The 21,509-nt window shown below is 43.7% G+C and overlaps 1 long non-coding RNA gene across 1 annotated transcript in view; it reads left to right on the plus strand.

The window, feature by feature from the left end:
- Window positions 1–2,250: 2,250 nt before the first annotated feature.
- The window catches only part of LOC143934934 (uncharacterized), a 294,377-nt gene continuing 275,118 nt past the window's right edge, over window positions 2,251–21,509 (plus strand). Inside the window, exon 1 of the long non-coding RNA XR_013263438.1 lies at window positions 2,251–2,611. This is a non-coding gene — a long non-coding RNA (uncharacterized LOC143934934). The remainder of the gene's footprint in view (window positions 2,612–21,509) is intronic.

Genomic DNA, 21,509 nt, shown 5'->3' on the forward strand with positions numbered 1-21,509 from the left:
CAAAAATATGTAGAAGAAAACGTATCAGCCTAAACTGAGGAAAAAAAAAGTTTTTTTTATATATTTTTGGGGGATAATTATTATAGGAAAATGCAAAAATGCATTTTTTTTTCAAAATTGTCACTCTTTTTTTGTTTATAGCGCAAAAAATAACCGCAGGGGTGATCAAATACCACCAAAAGAAAGCTCTATTTGTGGGAAAAAAAAGGACGCCAATTTTGTTTTGGAGCCACATCGCACGACCGCGCAAATGTCAGTTAAAGCGACGCAGTGCCGAATCGCAAAAAAGGGGCTTGGTCCTTTAGCTGGAAAATGGTCCGGGGCTTAAGTGGTTAAGTAAGCTTTGCCAAAAAGATCTGGAAGCTGGTTGGTTTCTATGCAGAGCCGCACCAGATTTTGCACCCTCCAGTTTTAGTAAATCAATCCCATTCTGTCCATCATAACAGCATATGTCTGTCTACAAAACATTCTGGCTTGTCATGGCATGATATACTTTAGGCTAACAAATTATATGATTTGTACCTTCCATCTCAGAAAGTTTTCAATCAAAAGATTCTTCTGGTCATTTTAATTGCCTTTGGACTACTTTTTAGGATCAGCTATTATTGAATTTTGTGCATTATAATGGCAATTTTTTTTTTATTGTGGGAAAGACCAAAATAATAAACATTCCACCTCTGAATTTCTTAATTAAATTGTCTATGACATTTAATTCCACTTTATCGTAACTATTACCATTTGAATGAATATTTAAATTTGATTGCCTTTTTATGTTCAATTCCATTAAAACGAGGTTTAAAATCCTGGTGAGCCTTAACCGAAGCTGATTTTTATTTACATTTATCAAAGAAAAGGAAACAAAACACTTTCCCCCAGAGTTTTGCTCCTTTTGTATTTTTTCTTTACAATCAAACCTCTCATCCATTTTCCCATTACCCACTGTGCAGCCGGCTGAAGGAAGAGTTTTATGTATGTGTCAGTCACTTCCTGTTCTGCTTGCTCATTACTGGAACTTGCGGAGCGTGCCTGCTATTGCTTTGCTACACAGCTAAGCAAAAATCTGTTCTTTTTCTTTGTGAATTGGTTATGGTGGTGTATTCTGGGAAATTTGGGGTGCGTGGACTTAAAATGTTATGAAAATGTCCAACCTGGAGATAAAAAAAGGTTATCAGATATGTTGTGTTTCTATACAATAATTGAAAAACTGGCCACTAGGATTATTCAGGGGCAACTTTAGTCGGAGTCACACGGCAACTGTTCTCTTTCTTTTTCTCTCTCACATTTTGTACCATCTCCCCTCCCCTTCAACGGACCTTCTGGCATTACTTGTGGATACGTTTTTGTTTATGGAATTGTACATATTGCTACATAGGAATCCTACACCCATCTTCCAGTTTGATCACCAATTGGGTGTGAGCTGGCTAAATATCTGGCATTAAAGAGGAAGTAAACCCTGATGAGTTTACTTCCTCTTTCATTCCCTGCAAAGGTAAAGCATAATGGACTACTATGCATCGCATAGTAGCCCATTATGTGTCACTTACCTGACACAGGAGCCAGCGAAGTCACCGCTGTCCCCTGTAGTCCGGCACATCCATCTTCTCGGTGGGTCTCGCTGCTCCGCCGCTGTCATTCGGCGAAGCCGCGATGACTTCACTCCCGCGCATGCGCACGGGAGCCGCCACTCGCGGCATATTCCCGCTGACCACGGCGCGTGCCGTAGACATCGGTGCCGGTCTTTCGGCAAATATCTCCTAAACTGTGTAGGTTTAGGAGATATTTCTTGGACCTACAGGTAAGCCTTAATCTAGGCTTACCTGTAGGTCAAAGTGTGTTGTAAGGGTTTACAACCACTTTAACTGTAAGTTGTACATAGCAGGACCCATATATTTAGTTTTTTTTTCTTTTTCCTTCCATTAGTACTAATTGATTGATCTCATCTCCAGATACTTTCCTGTGCTTCTCCTGAGGAAGCGAGGTTATCTGGAGAAGGAGTTAGGAAAAGCGCAGATGAATGCCATAAAAAAGGGAAAACATACAGTACCTGCAAACAATGACCACATAAGCATCCAGCATGCCGCGATGACGTCACTCCCGCACATGCGCACGGGATCCACCACTCGCGGCATATCGGCGTTCACCAGGGGCGGGCTGGGCCGGGGGGCAGGGTGGAAATCTCCCCCCAGGCCGTCTAACTTTTAATCAAAACAGGCTGTTTGCTGACATATTTTTTTTTTTTTTTTTTTTTTTTTGAGGAAGTCGGCCGCTGATTGGCTGTGTTGCTGCTGCGCTGCATTCTGGGAGTTGTAGTCTGGTGGGTAGAGACTGGAGGGAACTGAGCAGCGAAGCAGGTAACTTCTATTCCCGGCAGGGAGACCCATCACTTCACAGGGGGGCCGGTCAGCCAGCAACTTCAAGCTATCATTCTCCTGCTGCTGTGTTAACTCTCCTACTGGCTGCTCTCCTATAACCTCTCTCTCCTTTCAGGACACATCACGTTTGTTTCTGTTCAGATTCTTTCATTTATTCCAGGCTGATTTCACTCATGCTTCATCCCCCTCCCCCTCCCTCTGTGCACTCATCTCTCCTGGTCGGTACAATCTTGCTGTAGGTAAGTCACACTCTCCTTGCACCAATTCACTTATCTTTTTCCCATTCATTTTATCTTCTCTCCTGTTTTGTAATTCTGCTCTCCTCATATAAATCACTGTAGCCTCTCAGCTCTGGGCATTCCACACATGTACTTGGGCTGACACCCTTTCCATCCCAGCTTACTTTTATCTAATACAATAGTTCTGTCAGAATCATGCCTCAGTCTAACACATGCAGCCCCTCACTCTCTATTAACTTATACTACAGAATTTGGGCTTTTTCACACTAGTGCAGTGACTGGCATTTTTCCACACTGAAAAAAATACCAGTCACTGCTAGAGCACATAGAATACAGCTGTTCTCTATGTGCCCCATTTACACTGCAGTACCGTCCAGAGGTGCGGTGCAGTAAGCTGCAATAATATACAGTAATTCTACATTTTATCACAGTGCACTGGATGGCACTGACATAGTTATCAATCAGTCGTTCTCAAACTGACAGAAATGCAGCAGCATTTTTTTTTTCCTTCCAGTGACCCCACAGCATGTCACAAACATTATGGCACTATTACCCCCATTCCCTCTTCCACCTGGGGGGGGGGGGGCGCAGTTTGCTATCTTTGCCTTGGCACTGGATGACCTTGTCCCCGCGTTACACAGAGGGATCACCTGCAGAAAAGACTCAGGAATGGTACAGTACATGATGTCCTGCTGGGAGCTGGCCATTCCCTGTGGGTCCTGCTGGAACTAATCATGGCCTGTTGGCAGTGGCGGCTGGTGCTAAAATATTTTGGGGGGGGGGGGGGGCAAACTGAAAAAAATGTGAAAAAAAAAAATTATTCGCAGCCACTGTGCCAATCAAATGCTGCCAGTGTGACAGTGTGCCACCCGCTTGCCTTCTGCCCTGCACTTGCCCTGTCTTGTGGGGCAGCAGGTGACAACGAGTGGGTCCTTCATGCGTCTCCTGCACTTCTTTTCCTCCCGTCCTCTCCTCCCATCAGGCGTCCAATAGCGGCGCCTGTTGTTTCAGCCAATCAGGTGACAGGTAACATGACCTGAGCAACCTGATTGGCTGTGAGCCAGGTCAGTGTTAGGAAAGCAATGTCTTCGGTTCTCTAACACACCAATAAGTAATCGGCGAACGCACAGCAGTGTGCCCGCTGTTTTCCCTTTTGGAAGCCTATTAGAGCCCATGGCTCTAATCAGGAAGCCTATTTGAGCCTATGGCTCTAATCAGGCATTTCCAAAGAAACTCCACCGCTGTAATTCATATGCATGGCGCCCAACAAAGGACCAGGCACATGAATAGGGGGCGGCAGCAGCAACCATATATAGATTCATGCAATCTATCTATGTGAGAGAGCGAGTGACAGGGGGGCAGCGCTCATGCGCCTTTATGGACGCACCACCGCTGCCTGTTGGTCCTACTGGGAGCTGGCTATGACCAGTGCCCAGCAGGACCCACAGGCTGGGAGCTGGCCATGCACCTGTAGGTCCTGCTGGGAGCTTATCATGGCCTGTAGGGCTCTGCTGGCCACTAGCCATGGGTAACCTTGTAATACAAGGTGGGCATAGATAGTGAACTTATTTGGGGTTAAAGTGGGCCACGTGACTGGACTTGCCCCCCAGGCCTAAGGCTGTCAGCCCTCCCCTGGCGTTCACCGCGTGGCGCGCTCAGTGCGCCTGCGCGCCGCTGTCTACGGCGCATGCGCCGTAGACAGCGGTGCCTGTCTTTCGGCAAATATTTCCTAAACCGCGTAGGTTTAGGATATATTTCTTGGACCTACAGGTAAGCCTTAATCTAGGCTAACCTGTAGGTCAAAGTGTGTTGTAAGGGTTTACAACCACTTTAACTGTAAGTTGTACATAGCAGGACCCATATATTTAGTTTAGTTTTTTTCCTTCCATTAGATTGATCTCATCTCCAGATACTTTCCTGTGCTTCTCCTGAGGAAGCGAGGTTATCTTGAGAAGGAGTTAGGAAAAGCGCAGGTAAATGCCATAAAAAAGGGAAAACATACAGTACCTGCAAACAATGACCACATAAGCACCCAGTATGCATGAGTAGAGAACTTCACCATGTGTTGCCAAAAATTACCTGTAAAACCATTTAAGATTGGCACCCTTGGCCATTAGAGATAATAGTGCCTGAGCATGCTCAGATTGCCATCTTCCAAAATGGCAAGCCAGGAAACTGGCCACAGGGGCCGCATCACTTCCTGTCTTTCATGCTCAGCGTGTACTTGCACTGCTGCAGCCATCTTGGAAATGGCAAACACTCACAACACAGACAGGTGCAGGAATGCACTGACAGACAGGCAATGTCAGTGGAAAATATTCAATGGGAGCTTTTTGTTGGCAATTGCGACTGTGTGTAGGATCCATCGGACATTTTCCATCGGAATTTCCGACACACAATATTTGAGATCTGGATCTCAAATTTTCCGACAACAAAATCAGTTGTCAGAAATTCCGACACACAAAGTTCCAAGCATGCTCAGAATCAAGCAGAAGAGCCGCACCGGCTATTGCATTTTTCTCGTCTCGTCGTACGTGTTGTACGTCACCGCGTTCTTGACGTTTGCAATTTCCGACCAACTTTGTGTGACCGTGTATATGCAAGACAAATTTGAGCCAACATCCATCTGATGTTGTTGGAATGTCTAATCAATGTCCAATTGTGTGCACGGGGCATTACAGGTGGAATCCCCCCCCCCCCCCAGCATGTGCCTGAACAATGAAAGTAACAGCAGAAGGCTGAAGTGCTCCTCTTTTTCACTCTTCTCTTTCCTTCTATCGGCATATACACTTCTCCAAAAAATTTAAGGAACACTTTTTAATCAGAGTATAGCATCAAGTCAATTAAACTCCTCAGATATTGATCTGGTCAGTTAAGTTTCAGCTGCTTTGGTGTTAATGAAATTAAGAACAGGTGCACTAGATGGGCAACAATGAGATGACCTCCAAAACAGGAATGGTTTTACAGATGGAGGCCACTGCCATTTTTTTTGTGTTTGCCCCTACTCATCTTTTCTGACTGTTTCTTGCTAGTTTTGCATTTGGCTAAGGTCAATTTCACTACTGGTAGCATGAGGGGATACCTGGGCCCTATAGAGGTTGCACAGGCAGTCCAACTCCTCCAGGATAGCACATCAATATGTGCCATTGCCAGAATTTTTGCTGTGTCTCAAGAGCATGGAGGAGATTCCAGGAGACAGGCAGTTATTCTAGGAGAGCTGGACAGGGATGTAGAAGGTCCTTAACTCATCAGCAGGTCTAGTGTCTGCTCCTTTTGGAAGGTGGAACAGGATGAGCACTGCCAGAGCCCTACAAAATGATCTCCAGCAGGTCACTGATGTGAATGTCTCTGCCCAAACACTCAGAAACAGACTTCATGAGGTTGGCCTGAGGGCCCGATGTCCTCTAGTGGGTGCTGTGCTCACTGCCCGGCACGGTGGAGCTTGATTGGCATTTGCCATTGAACACCACAATTGGCAGGTCCGCCACTGGCACCCGGTGCTTTTCACAGATGAGAGCAGGTTCACCCTGAGCACATGTTACAGATGTAAAAAGGATCTGGAGAAGCCATATAAAATGTTATGCTGCCTGTAACATCGATCAGAAAGACTGGTTTGGTGGTGGGTCAGTGATGGTCTGGGGAGGGATATCCATGGAGGGACGCTTAGACCTCTACAGGCTAGACAATGGCACCCTGACGAGTTGAAGATATTATAGCTGCAAAGGGTGGACCAACTAAATTTTTAACGCAAAATCAAATAGATGGTGCTGCGCTCCCTTAAATCAATAAGTTAAATGAATTAATCTATAAAAACGTGAACAAATAAATAAATGTACATAAAGTATCAGTGAATAGACTCTGATTAACGTGACCAATCGTGATCGGTGATTAAAGTGACTAGTGCAAGCAAGAGTTACAATATAAAATAAATATATATATGTGCAAAACCTAAAAAATCGCATCAACCAAAACAAGGTTGCATAAAAACACACGGTGATGGTGATGAATACAGATAAGTAAAATATCTCACAGAGTGTATGTACAATATCAAAAAGAAACTCAATAGTAGTGAATCACTCAGTGCAATTCGAAATAAATAAGTCTCTTAAACTGCGAAATAAATTAAAGGTGACATAGGATCCATAAAGTGCTTCTCGTAGTAACAGGTGCAACAAAACGCCAAACGTGCACACTCTAGTGTCTCTTCAGTGTCCCGCACCTAACAGTTAGGGTGGCCCCTTACCTTACTGCTGTAAGGTAAACAGCATATGGAGACCAGGGTCTCAGATGGTAAAAGCGGTGTGCCCTTAATTCCAAATGGGATGTCTTATCCCCACATCAAGATGTCACAATGGCAGGATCTCACAGAGAGGGGAACAGGAGAGCTCCAAATAGTGAAGTATGTATACACTCTTTATTATTAAAAATCAATCAAAGTGGAGAGGTACTCACAAACAATCAGTTAAACAAGCGCAAGATATACAGCTGAGTATTCCAGTTGTTTCTCAGACGTGACTTCCGGTATCCACAAACGCTTCCTATTCAGACGCGTGTCGTCATGTGTCACATGACTTCATCAGGGAAGTGACGACACGCGTCGGAATAGGAAGCGTTTGTGGATACCGGAAGTCACGTCTGAGAAACGAATGGAATACTCAGCTGTATATCTTGCGCTTGTTTAACTGATTGTTTGTGAGTACCTCTCCACTTTGATTGATTTTTAATAATAAAGAGTGTATACATACTTCACTATTTGGAGCCCTCCTGTTTCCCTCTCTGTGAGATCCTGCCATTGTGACATCTTGATGTGGGGATAAGACCTCCCATTTGGAATTAAGGGCACACCGCTTTTACCATCTGAGACCCTGGTCTCCATATGCTGTTTACCTTACAGCAGTAAGGTAAGGGGCCACCCTAACTGTTAGGTGCGGGACACTGAAGAGACACTAGAGTGTGCACGTTTGGCGTTTTGTTGCACCTGTTACTACGAGAAGCACTTTATGGATCCTATGTCACCTTTAATTTATTTTGCAGTTTAAGAGACTTATTTATTTCGAATTGCACTGTGTGATTCACTACTATTGAGTTTCTTTTTGATATTGTACATACACTCTGTGAGATATTTTACTTATCTGTATTCATCACCATCACCGTGTGTTTTTATGCAACCTTGTTTTGGTTGATGCGATTTTTTAGGTTTTGCACATATATATATATTTATTTTATATTGTAACTCTTGCTTGCACTAGTCACTTTAATCACCGATCACGATTGGTCACGTTAATCAGAGTCTATTCACTGATACTTTATGTACATTTATTTATTTGTTCACGTTTTTATAGATTAATTAATTTAACTTATTGATTTAAGGGAGCGCAGCACCATCTATTTGATTTTGCGTTATACTTTTCAGTGGTAGGGTCTATACCTCTGTCGGTGTTCTGCTGCAACCCTAATTTGGTTTTAGGTAGATTATATTTACGATAGCGCAGGGATATTTTTACTGTCAACTAAATTTTTAACCCTACAGACTAAGACTGGCATGGCACTAAAGTTCACGTGTGTGTAAAGGCAGGTGTCCCAATACTTTTGGTAATTGTGTGTGTGTGTGTGTGTGTGTGTGTGTGTGTGTGTGTGTGTGTGTGTGTGTATATATATATATATCTTTTTTTTTTTTTCAAAGACCCCTCGCATATATAGGCAGTAGAGTAGGTTTTAGGGCCTTTGCCCACTCTTATTCAAAAGTAAAGTTCCTTAGGCCCCTTTCACATGTGCGACCGTATCGGATGAAATACGGACATACATGCATCCCTATGGGATAGTGGGTGTCGACGGATGAACATCCGCTGACACCTGATATCATCCGTCTCCACTATGGCCGATTCTGCAGACGCAGGAAAATCTTATTTTTCTATCTGTCTGCAGAGCAGAGCAGATCGGATGGGCAGGGACCGCCCTGTCATCCCCCGGCTCAGCGGGATCAAAGGAGCGATCCCCGCTGAGCAAGCGGATGTTCACAGGGCAGATCATCACGGATCTGTCCCATGTGAAAAGGGCCTTACATCATGATTTCTACACAAAGGTTTCGGTATCACGCAGTATTTAAAGTGATTGTAAATTCTCATTTAAAAAAACAAAAAAACAAAACAAACGTATACTTCCAGTTGGTTTTGCACAGAGAAACCCGGATCCTCCTCTTCTTGGGTCTCTCTTTGCCCCTCCTTCCTATCGAGTGCCCCCACGGTCAGCAGCTTCCTATGGGGGCACTAGAGCCGAGTCAAAGCTTTGTGTGTCCATTCAGACATGGAGCCCCCCCCCCCGACTGACTTTGATTGACAACCGCAGGAGCCAATGGCACTGCTGCTGTGCCCCAGACAATCAGGAGAAGTGTCCTGGACATTCATGGACATCGCTGGCTAAAGATGTGGCTCAGGTAAGTAATTAGGGGGTGCTGTGGAGGCTGCTACACACAAAAGTTTTTTTTTTATCTTAATGCATAGAATGCATTAAAATAAAAATAAAAAACTTTCTGCCTTTACAACTCCTTTAAAGCAAAACCACAGCCTCCTGGCTATAAAGTAGTCCAACTCGGACCACCAGCCACTCTCAGCCGCCTCGCACAATATACAGTGTGTCTGCAGAAACTGCAAATCTTGTTTTCTCCACGCAGAACCGACATCCTGGTGCTCCTTATCATGGATGAGAACCCTCAATAACACCAGACTATTCTAATAGGATGACAAGGCACAGCACTGTAACAATATAGCTACGTATCAAACCACACTTTGGTTATGTGCAACAAGTGCCGAGCAACAAGGCTGTTCCTTCCTAACAGCTACAATATAGAGAAAAGGTCCAAGGCTGCAAATGATTTATTGTAGAAATGTAAACAGTTACTGAATTGTTTCCAAAATTGCAACATTTTTGAGTTATTATGTGCCTTTCCTAAGGGAGAAAACAAACATCTGGTCAATTATATACACACAGGAACCAGAATTGTGTAGCAACAGAGATTTATTGAAGCTCCATTAGATAAATGTCAGCAATCTGTATCAAAAACACAGTAACAAAGGGTACTTCTTGTGGATACATAACAATAGCATACGGTATACATTTTTTTCAGAGCCATCAATATAGTATACAATCTGCAAACCTATACCTGTAGGCATAGCTCCCAACTGTCCCTTCTTTCGAGGGACTGTCCCTGATTTGGGTCAATGTCCCTCAGTCCCTCATTCCTCCTCATTTGTCCCTCGTTTTGGTCTGATGTATATAAAATGCACTTTTTATCTATCGAAAAGTGTTTCCCAGTGCTAAACCTTTCATCTGATTTCTAAATTGCTGCATTTGTAAATTCCAAAAGTCAATATAAAGGAATAGTAGTGGTAAAAAAAAGCAAAAAGCGCTTGCGGGTTTAACCAATCTTGTTTTTTTTGTACAATTCTCCTTTAAGGGAGCGTGACAAGGGGCGTGTCCTATGCCTGCATACTTTTGCTGACAGGTGTCCCTCATTCCCATTTCAAAAAGTTGGGAGGTATGTTGTAGGTCAGGGATATGCAATTAGCGGACCTCCCGCTGTTGCAGAACTACAAGTCCCATGAGGCATAGCAAGACTCTGAGAGCCACAACCATGATATCCAGAGGCAGAGGCATGAAGGGACTTGTAGTTTTGCAACAGCTGGAGGTCTGCTAATTGCATATCCCTGCTGTAGGTATTAAAGCAGGCAAAGGTGGGTGGAAACACTCAACACTACCAAGTGGGCAGAACAGAGGTGGGAATTTGCGAGAGAAAGATCTCGCTGTTGGAGTATTCAAGTCAGATCGATATTCCTATCTCACGCGTTCCTGGTATCTATGGCTCATAAAATGGTGGGTGCTGCAGCGATTACCAGTTGGGTCCTGGAAACATCAAACAAGCGTACATATTTGCCAGCACACCATGGATCGGCAATTTTCCTCCAAAAGGTTTTAATGGAAAGGATCACATCACAAAGGAAAGTGCAAATCCTTTCCTTTGTGATGTGATCCTTTCCATTAAAACCTTTTAGACGAAAATTGCAGATCCATTGTTTGCTGGCGAATATATACGCTTGTTGGAGTATTCAAGACATGTGCCCAGGGGATGACTCTGAATACATTATAGAGACACCACACTGGCATAATTTAGTTATTATTTTGGTCTGAGTCATCCCCTGGGCACATGTCTTGAATACTCCAACAAGCGTACATATTCGCCAGCACACCATGGATCGGCAATTTTCCATTAAAACCTTTTGGGCAAAAATTGCCGATCCATGGTGTGCTGGTTAATATGTACGCTTGTTGGAGTATTCAAGACATGTGCCCAGGGGATGACTCAGACCAACAATATAACTAAATTATGCCAGTGTGGTGTCCCTATAATGTATTCAGAGTCATGCACTGGGCACATGTCTTGAATACTCCAACAAGCGTACATATTCGCCAGCACACCATGGATCGGCAATTTTCCATTAAAACCTTTTGGGCAAAAATTGCCGATCCATGGTGTGCTGGTTAATATGTACGCTTGTTGGAGTATTCAAGACATGTGCCCAGGGGATGACTCAGACCAACAATATAACTAAATTATGCCAGTGTGGTGTCCCTATAATGTATTCAGAGTCATGCACTGGGCACATGTCTTGAATACTCCAACAAGCGTACATATTCACCAGCACACCATGGATCGGCAATTTTCCTCCAAAAGGTTTTAATGGAAAGGATCACATCACAAAGGAAAGTGCCAATCCTTTCCTTTGTGATGTGATCCTTTCCATTACAACCTTTTGGACGAAAATTGCCGATCCATGGTATGCTGGCGAATATGTACGCTTGTTGGAATATTCAAGTCACGTGCCCAGGGGCTCACTCAGACCAACAATATAACTAAAATATGCCAATGTGGTGTCCCTATAATGTATTCAAACTGCTGCGAAATGTATTCTCATTACCTATACAAAATTGCGTACTGCGATTTTTCTTGTGGTAGTGCATGTGAAAATATACCAAAAACATGCACAAAAATCACAAAGACCCATGGTAATGCACATTTTATGTGCTTCTTGCATAGAAGAGCTATAAAAATGTCCTAGTTGAAAAATTTTCACCAGTGGTATCCTAGGAAACAAAGAAACTTATGCCACTAAAACACATTAAAATACATACGACGACAACACACATCAAATATGTGCCTTTTTAACTGCATAGGTTAATATTGCAAGACAATAGACAAGAATCCCTGTGATGCCAAAAGCAAAACTTTGTGTGCTTCTTTTTCCCCCCAAAAAAAAAAAAAATCTAACTGGGAGTCTACATCGAGAGGAAAATCAGATTATCCTGCTTTAAAATTAAACATTGGTGTCCAGCACCAGGCCAAGGTCTGCTCCCAGAACTCTTTGTGTTCACATTTAAAACACAAGCTAAAGCAATCTGTAAAGTGTCAACTGGAACACAAGATCTTAGTGTTAATAGGGTTTTATTGACTTTTACCATCAGCAGAAGGAAGAGTTGATGGAGTGCCCCGACCTAGGCAATGAAGATACACTGGGCTTTTAACTTGTTTATTTGTTATTTCCCGGGTGTCATAGGACTGCTTTGTTCTGTATATGAATACTGCTCCTGTATAAGAGACTTTTACTGTATTTTTTTTTTTTTTTACCTTCTTTTGCCCATTAGCGTGTCTGCAAAGCTATACAATCAGCAGATTTCTAGAAGGCAAAAGATAGATGAAAATGTTGGGATACAATTACGAGGACGAAGCCGAGCAGGCAGCCTGAAGTGGGTATTATTCTACTTCGCACCCATGGAATTGTGCCAAGTCTGCACCTTGCCAGCTCACCGCCGACCCCCCCCCCCCCCCGTCCCCCTCTATTTTTTCACAATACAGATGTAACTTTTTGCTCACTGCAGAATATTGGGGTCACTTAACTAGTCTCAAGACTGATGGAGACGACGTTCCTGTGCAATTTGCACAAGTTTACTGTTAATTTATCAAACCAGCCTGCGGCAGACAAATCCCAAGGACTAAGAGATTTTTTTTTTTTTTGTTTTTGCACGGCTGGCAGAAAGTTACATTTTTATAGAAATAGAACCTAAGAAAGTATTGCAATAGTTTTTCAAAATTTCTCTGGTTGAAGTATATATTTCTTGTTACAATGCATTTTTATTTTACAAGAAGGCTCTGCAGTTTTGTTTCATATTTTTTATTGAAAGCCGCGATTGTAAATGATACTGTTAGCAGCATAAACACCTCCAATGCAAGGGGTTCTTTCAGCAAAAAACAGAGGTGTGTTATGTCTTCCTCGCATTGACCACCAATATAAGGGGGCACTTCTGTGCTGACCACCAATATAACATTGACCACCAATATAAGGGGAGACTTCTGTGCTGACCACCAATATTACATTGACCACCAATATAAGGGGGCACTTCTGTGCTGACCATCAATATAAAATTGACCACCAATATAAGGGGGCACTTCTGTGCTGACCACCAATATAACATTGACTACCAATATAAGGCCACACTTCTGTGCTGACCACCAATATAAGGGGGCACTTCTGTGCTGACCACCAATATAACATTGACTACCAATATAAGGCCACACTTCTGTGCTGACCACCAATATAATGGGGCACTTCTGTGCTGACCACCAATGTAAGTTTAGTGATACTGATTAATAGTATAGGGCAGTGATCTTGAAACTGTGGCCCTCTGGCTGTTGCGGAGCTACATGTCCCATGAGACATAGTAAAACTCTGACATTCACAGACATGACTAGGCATGATGGGAATCCTTGACTCTGACCTCTCCTTCAGCCCCCACATCCAATCACTGGCTAAATCCTGCTGTCTTAACCTCCGCAACATCTCCAGAATTTGACCCTTCCCGATTAATGACACCACAAAGCACCTTATTCACTCCTTGATTATTTCCCGCCTTGACTACTGCAACTCTCTCCTTAATGTCCTACCCTTACACAGGTTATCCCCCCTCTAGTCTATTATGAATGCTGCTGTTAGACTAATACACCTCACTAATCGATCAGTGACTGCTGCCCCTCTCTGCCAATCCCTTCACTGGCTTCCCCTACCCCACCGTGTAAAATTCAAAATGATAACCACAACATACAAGGCCATCCAGAACATCGCCCCCAGCTAAATCACCAACCTCATCTGCAGATATCACCCAAATCGTCCCCTCCACTCCTCCCAGGACCTCCTGCTCTCTACCTCCCTTGTTAACTCCTCTCATGCTCACCTTCAGGACATCTCCAGGGCCTCTCCCATCCTCTGAAACTCCCTGCCCCGGTATATCCAATCAGTCCCTAACCTGTCCACATTTAGGAGATCCCTGAAAACTCACTTATTCAAGGAAGCCTATCCCACAGCCATCTAACAACTGTCCCTGAGCCCCCCCCCCCCCCCATCAAATCATTTCCCGAATCTATTACCTGGTGTACCACCACCCCCTCCCTTTAGAATGTAAGCTCTACGAGCAGGGCCCTCCTGTCCCTTCTGTATTGAACTGTATTGTAATTGTGCTGTCCCTACATTGTAAAAGCGCTGCATAAACTGTTGGCGCTATATAAATCGTGAATAATAATAATTGTAGTTCCTGAACAACTAGAGGGCCAAAGTTTGAAGAACTTTGGTATAGGGGAGAATGACCACAATTTACTGTCTTTGTTTCTTTTCTGGCCATTATAATTAATTTATTTTTATCATTGTTACTCAAAAATTATTTTGTTGTATAGCGTTGAGGGATGTTAAAATTTATCCACCATGGGCCGCAGGAAGACGTCCGGTATTACGAAACATGTAGGGTGGTGTTTTGTGCTGACGCCACCACGCCACACATGGCCCCGAAACACGGGTGTTCATTTTTTAACTAGCTAGCTTTTTATATTTCTGTATATGTTATTCTTTTGAATACCACCGTTCGTTCTTTTAGCATTAAAGGCTTACTTTTTATAACGTTACTACACAATTGAAGTCCCTTCATTTGGGTCCCTTCGTTTTTTTACGCACTCATGGCGTCAGGCCCTTTATAGATTGGAGTGTCCATCTGCCGCGCTTTTTCCGCATCTTGCTGAAACGATTATTGTTCATCATTGAAGACACTGAGGGCTCGGAGGCATCTGAAGATATCTCTGTCCCCGCAGAGGGCTCAATCTTCCTGTGCGTTTGACTCTGCTCTTAAGGGGGTCCACCTGTTCTGATAAGGGTTCCCACTCATAGAGCGTCTTTTTTCAGATTGAGTCCCATCTTCCTCTCTCCATTTTAACCTATCTTCAGTGAACGGTGATGGACATTGGAATACACAACCTCCGAGGACTTTGTTGTTCATCTATATTCATTTCTTCATCTATTAATTAATTTTGTGTACCTATAACCATTTGATCCTTGCACATATGGACATTTGTTTGAACTGTCATCATTGGAATAGTTGCTATCCTAATTTTGTGTTATTTTAAGGGTGATAGTTTATTCTTAGTGCAACTTATTTTATAATATGTTAAAATGTATCCACCATGGATGTCAAAACTCTAGGTATTGTCAGTACTAGAATCCCTTTAGGACCCAGCACAACTCACCTGACACAGCCTGTGTCTGGGAAACAACAGTGATTGGCCAGCTCACGTTTAAATCGCCTGTATCAGCATTCAGTCAGTGCTCGTGTTAGAGTTCACTTGTGTTTGATCCAGCTGATATTTCTTTGAAGCCCTTGGGTTGCTATATGATGATCCAGATTGTGCTGCTACTGCAGAATCGATCCTGCGTAACTTAAAACAAGGAACTACCACAGCTGAAATGTATTGCTCAGAGTTTCGCAAATGGGCCCCCGGAATCTGGCTGGAATGATGCAGCTCTCCGCAGTCAGTTTAGAGTTGGCCTTTCAGATGCTATTAAAGACGCTCTGGTCAACTTCTCCTACCCAGCCTCACTGGAGGAGGCTATGTGTCTAGCCATTAGAATTGACCGCCGCCAGCGAGAGAGGAGGCAAGAACAAACAATGGCTGTGGCAAACTATATACCTTCCTTACCACCTGATTATTCCATCTCCAGTGCCAAATCTGAGGAAGAGCCTATGCAGTTAGGCTCCACCCGGTTATCTGCCCAGGAACACAAACGCCGGCGTAATATGGGACTCTGCTTATACTGTGGCCTCAAGGGTCCTATGCTCCGTGCGTGCCCTACACGTCCGGGAAACGCCAGGACCTAGGTGATTGCATGGAGGTCACCTTAGGTCTACTCTCATCTCCCCAGGGGGACAATCGTATACTTTTACCCGCTGTCATTCACTTTGGGACAGGGGCTCATGAACTGCTGGCCTTGGTGGATTCTGGAGCAGCTGAGAATTTTATTGATAAAACTCTGATCACCTCTTTGTCCCTGGAAACTCATGCTCTAGATTGCCCAGTCCGCCTGATCTCCGTGGATAATCGGCCTCTCACAAGACCTAGTGCTCCAATCCACCAACCCTTTCCAGTTACAATTAGGGGCTTTGCATTGGGAGAAGATTTCATGTCTTGTCATTGACTCTCCATCCACTCCTTTGATCCTAGGCCTTCCTTGGCTTCAGAAGCACAATCCTGTAATTGACTGGCCAACAGGAGATATTCGGGCTTGGTCCAATCAGTGTAAAAAGAGCTGCATCCAGCACCTTGTTCAACTTGATATTTGTCAAGTGGGAATGGAACAGATTCCGCTTTGTTATAAGGACTTTCGGGATGTGTTTTCTAAAGGAATTGCTGACACTTTACCTCCTCATCGCAGTTATGATTGTCCCATTGACCTCTTGCCTGACACTACACCTCCTCGAGGGAGAGTCTTTCCACTGTCTGAACCAGAGAATCTTGCTTTGCAAGAATACATCCAGGAAAACCTAGCTAAGGGTTTTATCCATCCCTCCACTTCTCCCGCAGGAGTAGGATGCTTCTTTGTCCCGAAGAAGGATGGAGGACTGAGACTTTGTGTTGATTACAGAGGTCTAAATAAAATAACTGTTCCCAATCGGTATCCTCTCCCTCTCATCACAGAGTTGTTCTCTCAAATCCAGGGAGCCAAAATCTTCTCCAAACTGGACTTAAGGGGAGCCTATAATCTGGTGCGAATCCGTGCAGGCGATGAATGGAAGACGGCCTTTAACACCAAGGATGGTCATTACGAATGTCTTGTCATGCCTTTTGGCCTCAGGAATGCACCAGCCATTTTTCAGAACTTCAGGAATGACATTTTCCGTGACATGTTGGGTCACTTCATGCTTGTATATTTAGACGATATTTTGATATACTCTCCCAATCTTGAAACACATCAGAAGCATGTCTGCTCGGTATTAGCCCGACTAAAAACTCGCTCCCTTTTTGTAAAGCCTGAAAAATGTATTTTCCATGTTAAACAAGTACCTTTCCTGGGTTACCTAATTTCTGCCACAGGCCTCACCATGGACCCAGCCAAGGTTCAAGCCATTTTAGACTGGGCACCACCTTCAGACCTGAAGGCAGTTCAACGCTTCCTGGGCTTTGCAAATTTCTATCGAAAATTCATTAAGAACTTTGCCACCATTGCACATCCCATCACCTCTCTCACCAGGAAGACTCTTACTACATTTAAATGGACTACTGAAGCCCAGGCAGCCTTCACTCAGTTAAAGAAAGCCTTTACCTCTGCACCAATTCTACGCCATCCTGTTCCTGAGCTACCTTTTATTGTAGAGGTAGATGCATCTGAAGTAGGGGTGGAGGCGCTTTTGTCACACAAAGATCCTGTAAATGCTGCCATCCACCCCTGTGCCTTCTTGTCCCGTAAATATTCCCCAGCAGAGCGCAATTATGATATAGGCAACAGAGAACTTTTAGCCATAAAGCTAGCTTTGGAGGAGTGGAGACATTAGCTGGAGGGAGCTCGCTATCCATTCATAGTTCTGACTGACCACAAAAACCTTGAATATATCCGTTCTGCTAAAAGACTGGTGGTTATTGTTCTTCTCCAGATTTGACTTCACAATTTCTTATTTACCAGGTCCAAAAAACATTAAGGCTGATCCCTTGTCTCGCAGCTTTTTATCAGTCTTCTCCTCCGCTTCCTCCACAACCCATTATCTCTGAGGATAGGATTTTGGCTTTTACCCAGACTGACATCTCTGAGGCCTTGTTACCAGCACAGGCTGAAGCCCCTCCCTCCACTCCCTCTGGTATGCTCTTTGTGCCCCTGGCTCTTCGTTTGCAGGTATTGCAACAAGTACATGCATCAAAACCTGCAGCACATCAAGGGTTTAGACAAACTTTTGAGATTGTCTCTCGCAACCTCTGGTGGCCATCGCTTAGGCAGGATGTGTTAGCCTTCGTCCAGGCCTGTGAAGTTTGCGCCAGAAGCAAGAGCAGTACCTCTAAGCCCCCCGGTCTCCTACATCCTCTACCAATACCTACCTGTCCCTTGACCCATTTATCTATGGACTTTATCACAGACTTGTCTCTGTCCCAGGGATGTTTCACGATCTGGGTGGTGGTTCAGTAAGATGGCCCACTTTGTTCCGCTTCCGAAGCTTCCATCTGCTAAAGAACTGGCATCTTTATTCATTAAGCATATTTTCAGGCTCCATGGGGCACCAGTTAACATTGTCTCTGACCACGGCTCTCAGTTTATAGCCCAGTTTTGGAAGGCCCTTTGCTCTCAGCTGGGGATTAAATTATCATATTCTTCAGCATATCATCCTGAGACAAATGGCCAAACATAAAGGACTAATCAGACTCTAGAGAAGATGGTACGTTGTCTGATGGCCAAAGATGAGGTGGAGTGGGTCAACATCCTTCCATGGGCAGAGTTTGCCTTTAATAATTGTGCCAGCACATCTACAGGGACCTCTCCTTTTTTTTGTGTTTACGGGTTGCATCCTCGTGTGTGCTCCTTTGATCTTCCGCCCTCTGATGTTCCAGATGCCAACACCACGATTGAACATTTCTCCAAAATCTGGTCCAATGTAAATTGTGCTATTTCTCGCTCTGTGCAGGCTTTTAAGAAAACTGCTGACAAGAAGCACTCAAAGAAACCAGGATATAAAGTTGGTGACAAAGTGTGGTTATCATCTCGGAATCTGTCCCTGCATGTTCCATCTAAAAAGCTTGGCCCAAAATTCATCGGGCCTTATTAAATTTCGGAGATTGTTAATCCTGTGTCCTACAGATTAAAACTTCCCTTATCCATGCGCATTCCAAATGCCTTTCATGTTTCATTGTTGAAACCTGTTCATTCCAGCCTCTTAGTAAATGAACCAGAGCCTGTGGATGTGTTGGACAGTCAAGAATATGAAGTGGCATTTATTCTTGATTCCAGACGAGTGCACAATTCCTTATAATATCTCGTTCATTGGAAAGGGTTCGGCCCAGAGGATCGATCTTGGGTACCAGCTCGAGATCTTCATGCTGATCGACTTAAGAAAAAGTTCCATCTCTGTTATCCAAGTAAGCCTGGGGGTGCAGGAGCAACCCCTCGAGAAAGGGGGGATACTGTCAGTACTAGAATCCCTTTAGGACCCAGCACAACTCACCTGACACAGCCTGTGTCTGGGAAACAACAGTGATTGGCCAGCTCACGTTTAAATCACCTGTATAAGCATTCAGTCAGTGCTCGTGTTAGAGTTCACTTGTGTTTGATCCAGCTGATATTTGCTGATGTTTAACCCGGCTTGTTTGACCCTCCTTGCTTGATTCTGATTCGGTACCGTTTGGATTCTGATCTACCTGTGTATGACCCAGCTTGCTTAGACTACGCTTTTCCTGAATCTCCTAGTACCCTCATCTGCAGCAGTGAATCACAAGGTCCAGCAATCATCTATCCTCATCTACAGCAGTGAACTACAAGGTCCAGCAATCATCTATCCTCATCTACAGCAGTGAACTACAAGGTCCAGCAATCAACTACCTTTGTCTGCAGCGGTGTACTACAAGTCCCAGCTGACCTGCTCTACTTAGACCTGCTCATGGTATGTGCTTTGAACTCTTGTATAATCAGCACACCTGAACTGTTACTTGTTATCTGCTCCTAGCCTGACAGGTATGCCATGTTCTTTATTCTTTTAGTTAAAACCATTTACAACTTGCCAATCATGCTAATATACAATACAGTACACTGTAACTATAATTGTTGTTAACAGAGGTTTCCTTAGACCTAAAAAACATGTCAATGGGTACTTCAATTTAGGAGCCTGGGCCAATTGGAAATTAAATAATAATCATTAAAATATGTAAATCATCTTGTCACAATGTCCTGAGGTTGTGTAAAACAATAAATTCACTTTTGAAGTGTGAGTCCACAAAAACCCAACATTGCAGTCCACCACAAACTGGTATGTGTAACTTTTAACTGACATTGGAATCATCCATTGTTTGTTTTCTACATGGTAAATAATTGATTCTGATGGTGATGGTGATGTTTCCCTACAACAATTTAAAAATGCTGCTCCCTATCCTGCATTATTCTCTTAAACAATTAATGAATTTTTCAAAGGGTGAGTGAAAAAAAATATTTTCTGAGAATTTGGCCACAACCTTGGAACATATAACAAATAATGACATTTAGTTTTCAGTTTTCTGCAGTAATGTAGCCCAATCTTGTGCAAGGGGGGGAAAAAAATACAGTTTGTTAGAAAAGCATTCAGAGTGAATGCAGGTTCACCTTGTAATATTCACTTTAAAAAGTAATTATGTACTTTGTTATTTAAACAGCCTCTATTGCTTTAGTAACCCCATAGACCTAAGTGGTTATACCACACAATAGAATCCACATATGTTTTGAGTAGCGTGACCCTTTTATGTTTTTTTTTTATAGCAACATAGAGTAAAGCAGAGTAAACAAAGTTCTGTTGTTGTTTTAATGCAATATATTTTAAAAAACCTTTGCTTACGTAGATAATTGGTGTTGGAGTGTTTTAGTTCTTCTTAACCTCTTGCTTACTGGGCACTTAAAGCCCCCTTCTGCCTAGAACAATGTTTAGCTTTCAGCGCTGACGCACTTTGAATGACAGTTGCATGGTATTTAATCACCACTTGGGTTTTTATTTTTTGCTAAACAAACAAAAAAAGACAGCAATAAAAAAAACAAAAAAAGTTTCATAGTTTGTTCTAAAATTTTGAAAACAGGTAATTTTTCTCCTTCACTGATATTTGTTGATGAGGCTGCATAGATGGACACTGATGGGCTGCATGGATGGGCACTGATGGGCTGCACTGATAGGCGCAGATAAGGCGACACTTATAGGCACTGATAAGACGGCCCTGATGGGTGGCATTGATAAGTGGCACTGATGGGTAGCACTGATGTCACTGATGGGCACTGATACATGGCATTGATGGGCACTGATAGGTGGCACTGATGGGCACTGGTAGGTGGTATTGGTAGACAGCACTGGTGATGAGGCACTTTGGTGGTGACTTTTATAGGTGACACTGTGGGCACTGATAGGTGACACTGTGGGCACTGACGGGTGGTATTGTGGGTACTGGTAGGTGACACTGGTGAGCACTGGTAGGTGGCACTGGTGCGCACTGGTAGGTGGCACAGAAGCCTCTGCAGAGGCTCTCCACGATCAGGACTGATGCCCCTCTCAGCGTGAGGAGAAAAAATAGCCGATTACCGGCTCTATATAGATGACATGATCAGCTGTCATTGGCTGACAGCTGATCACTTAGTATTGGATTGACCCCTTACTCCGATCTGTGATCAGCCGAGTCTCAAAGACTTGCTGATCACAGAGTGGGCCACGGGCGCCCTGCAGGGGGCACACATGCCGCTCGAGCACAGGAAGATGTCTATGGATGCCCTCCTGGCAAATTAGGTCCGCGCTGCAGCCATCTTTTGGCTATAGCACGGATGGGAGT

The sequence above is a fragment of the Lithobates pipiens genome, unplaced genomic scaffold, assembly GCF_037356315.1.
Source record: "Lithobates pipiens isolate NorthernLeopardFrog02 unplaced genomic scaffold, aLitPip1_a1.2 Scaffold_28, whole genome shotgun sequence".
Lineage (NCBI taxonomy): Eukaryota > Metazoa > Chordata > Amphibia > Anura > Ranidae > Lithobates > Lithobates pipiens.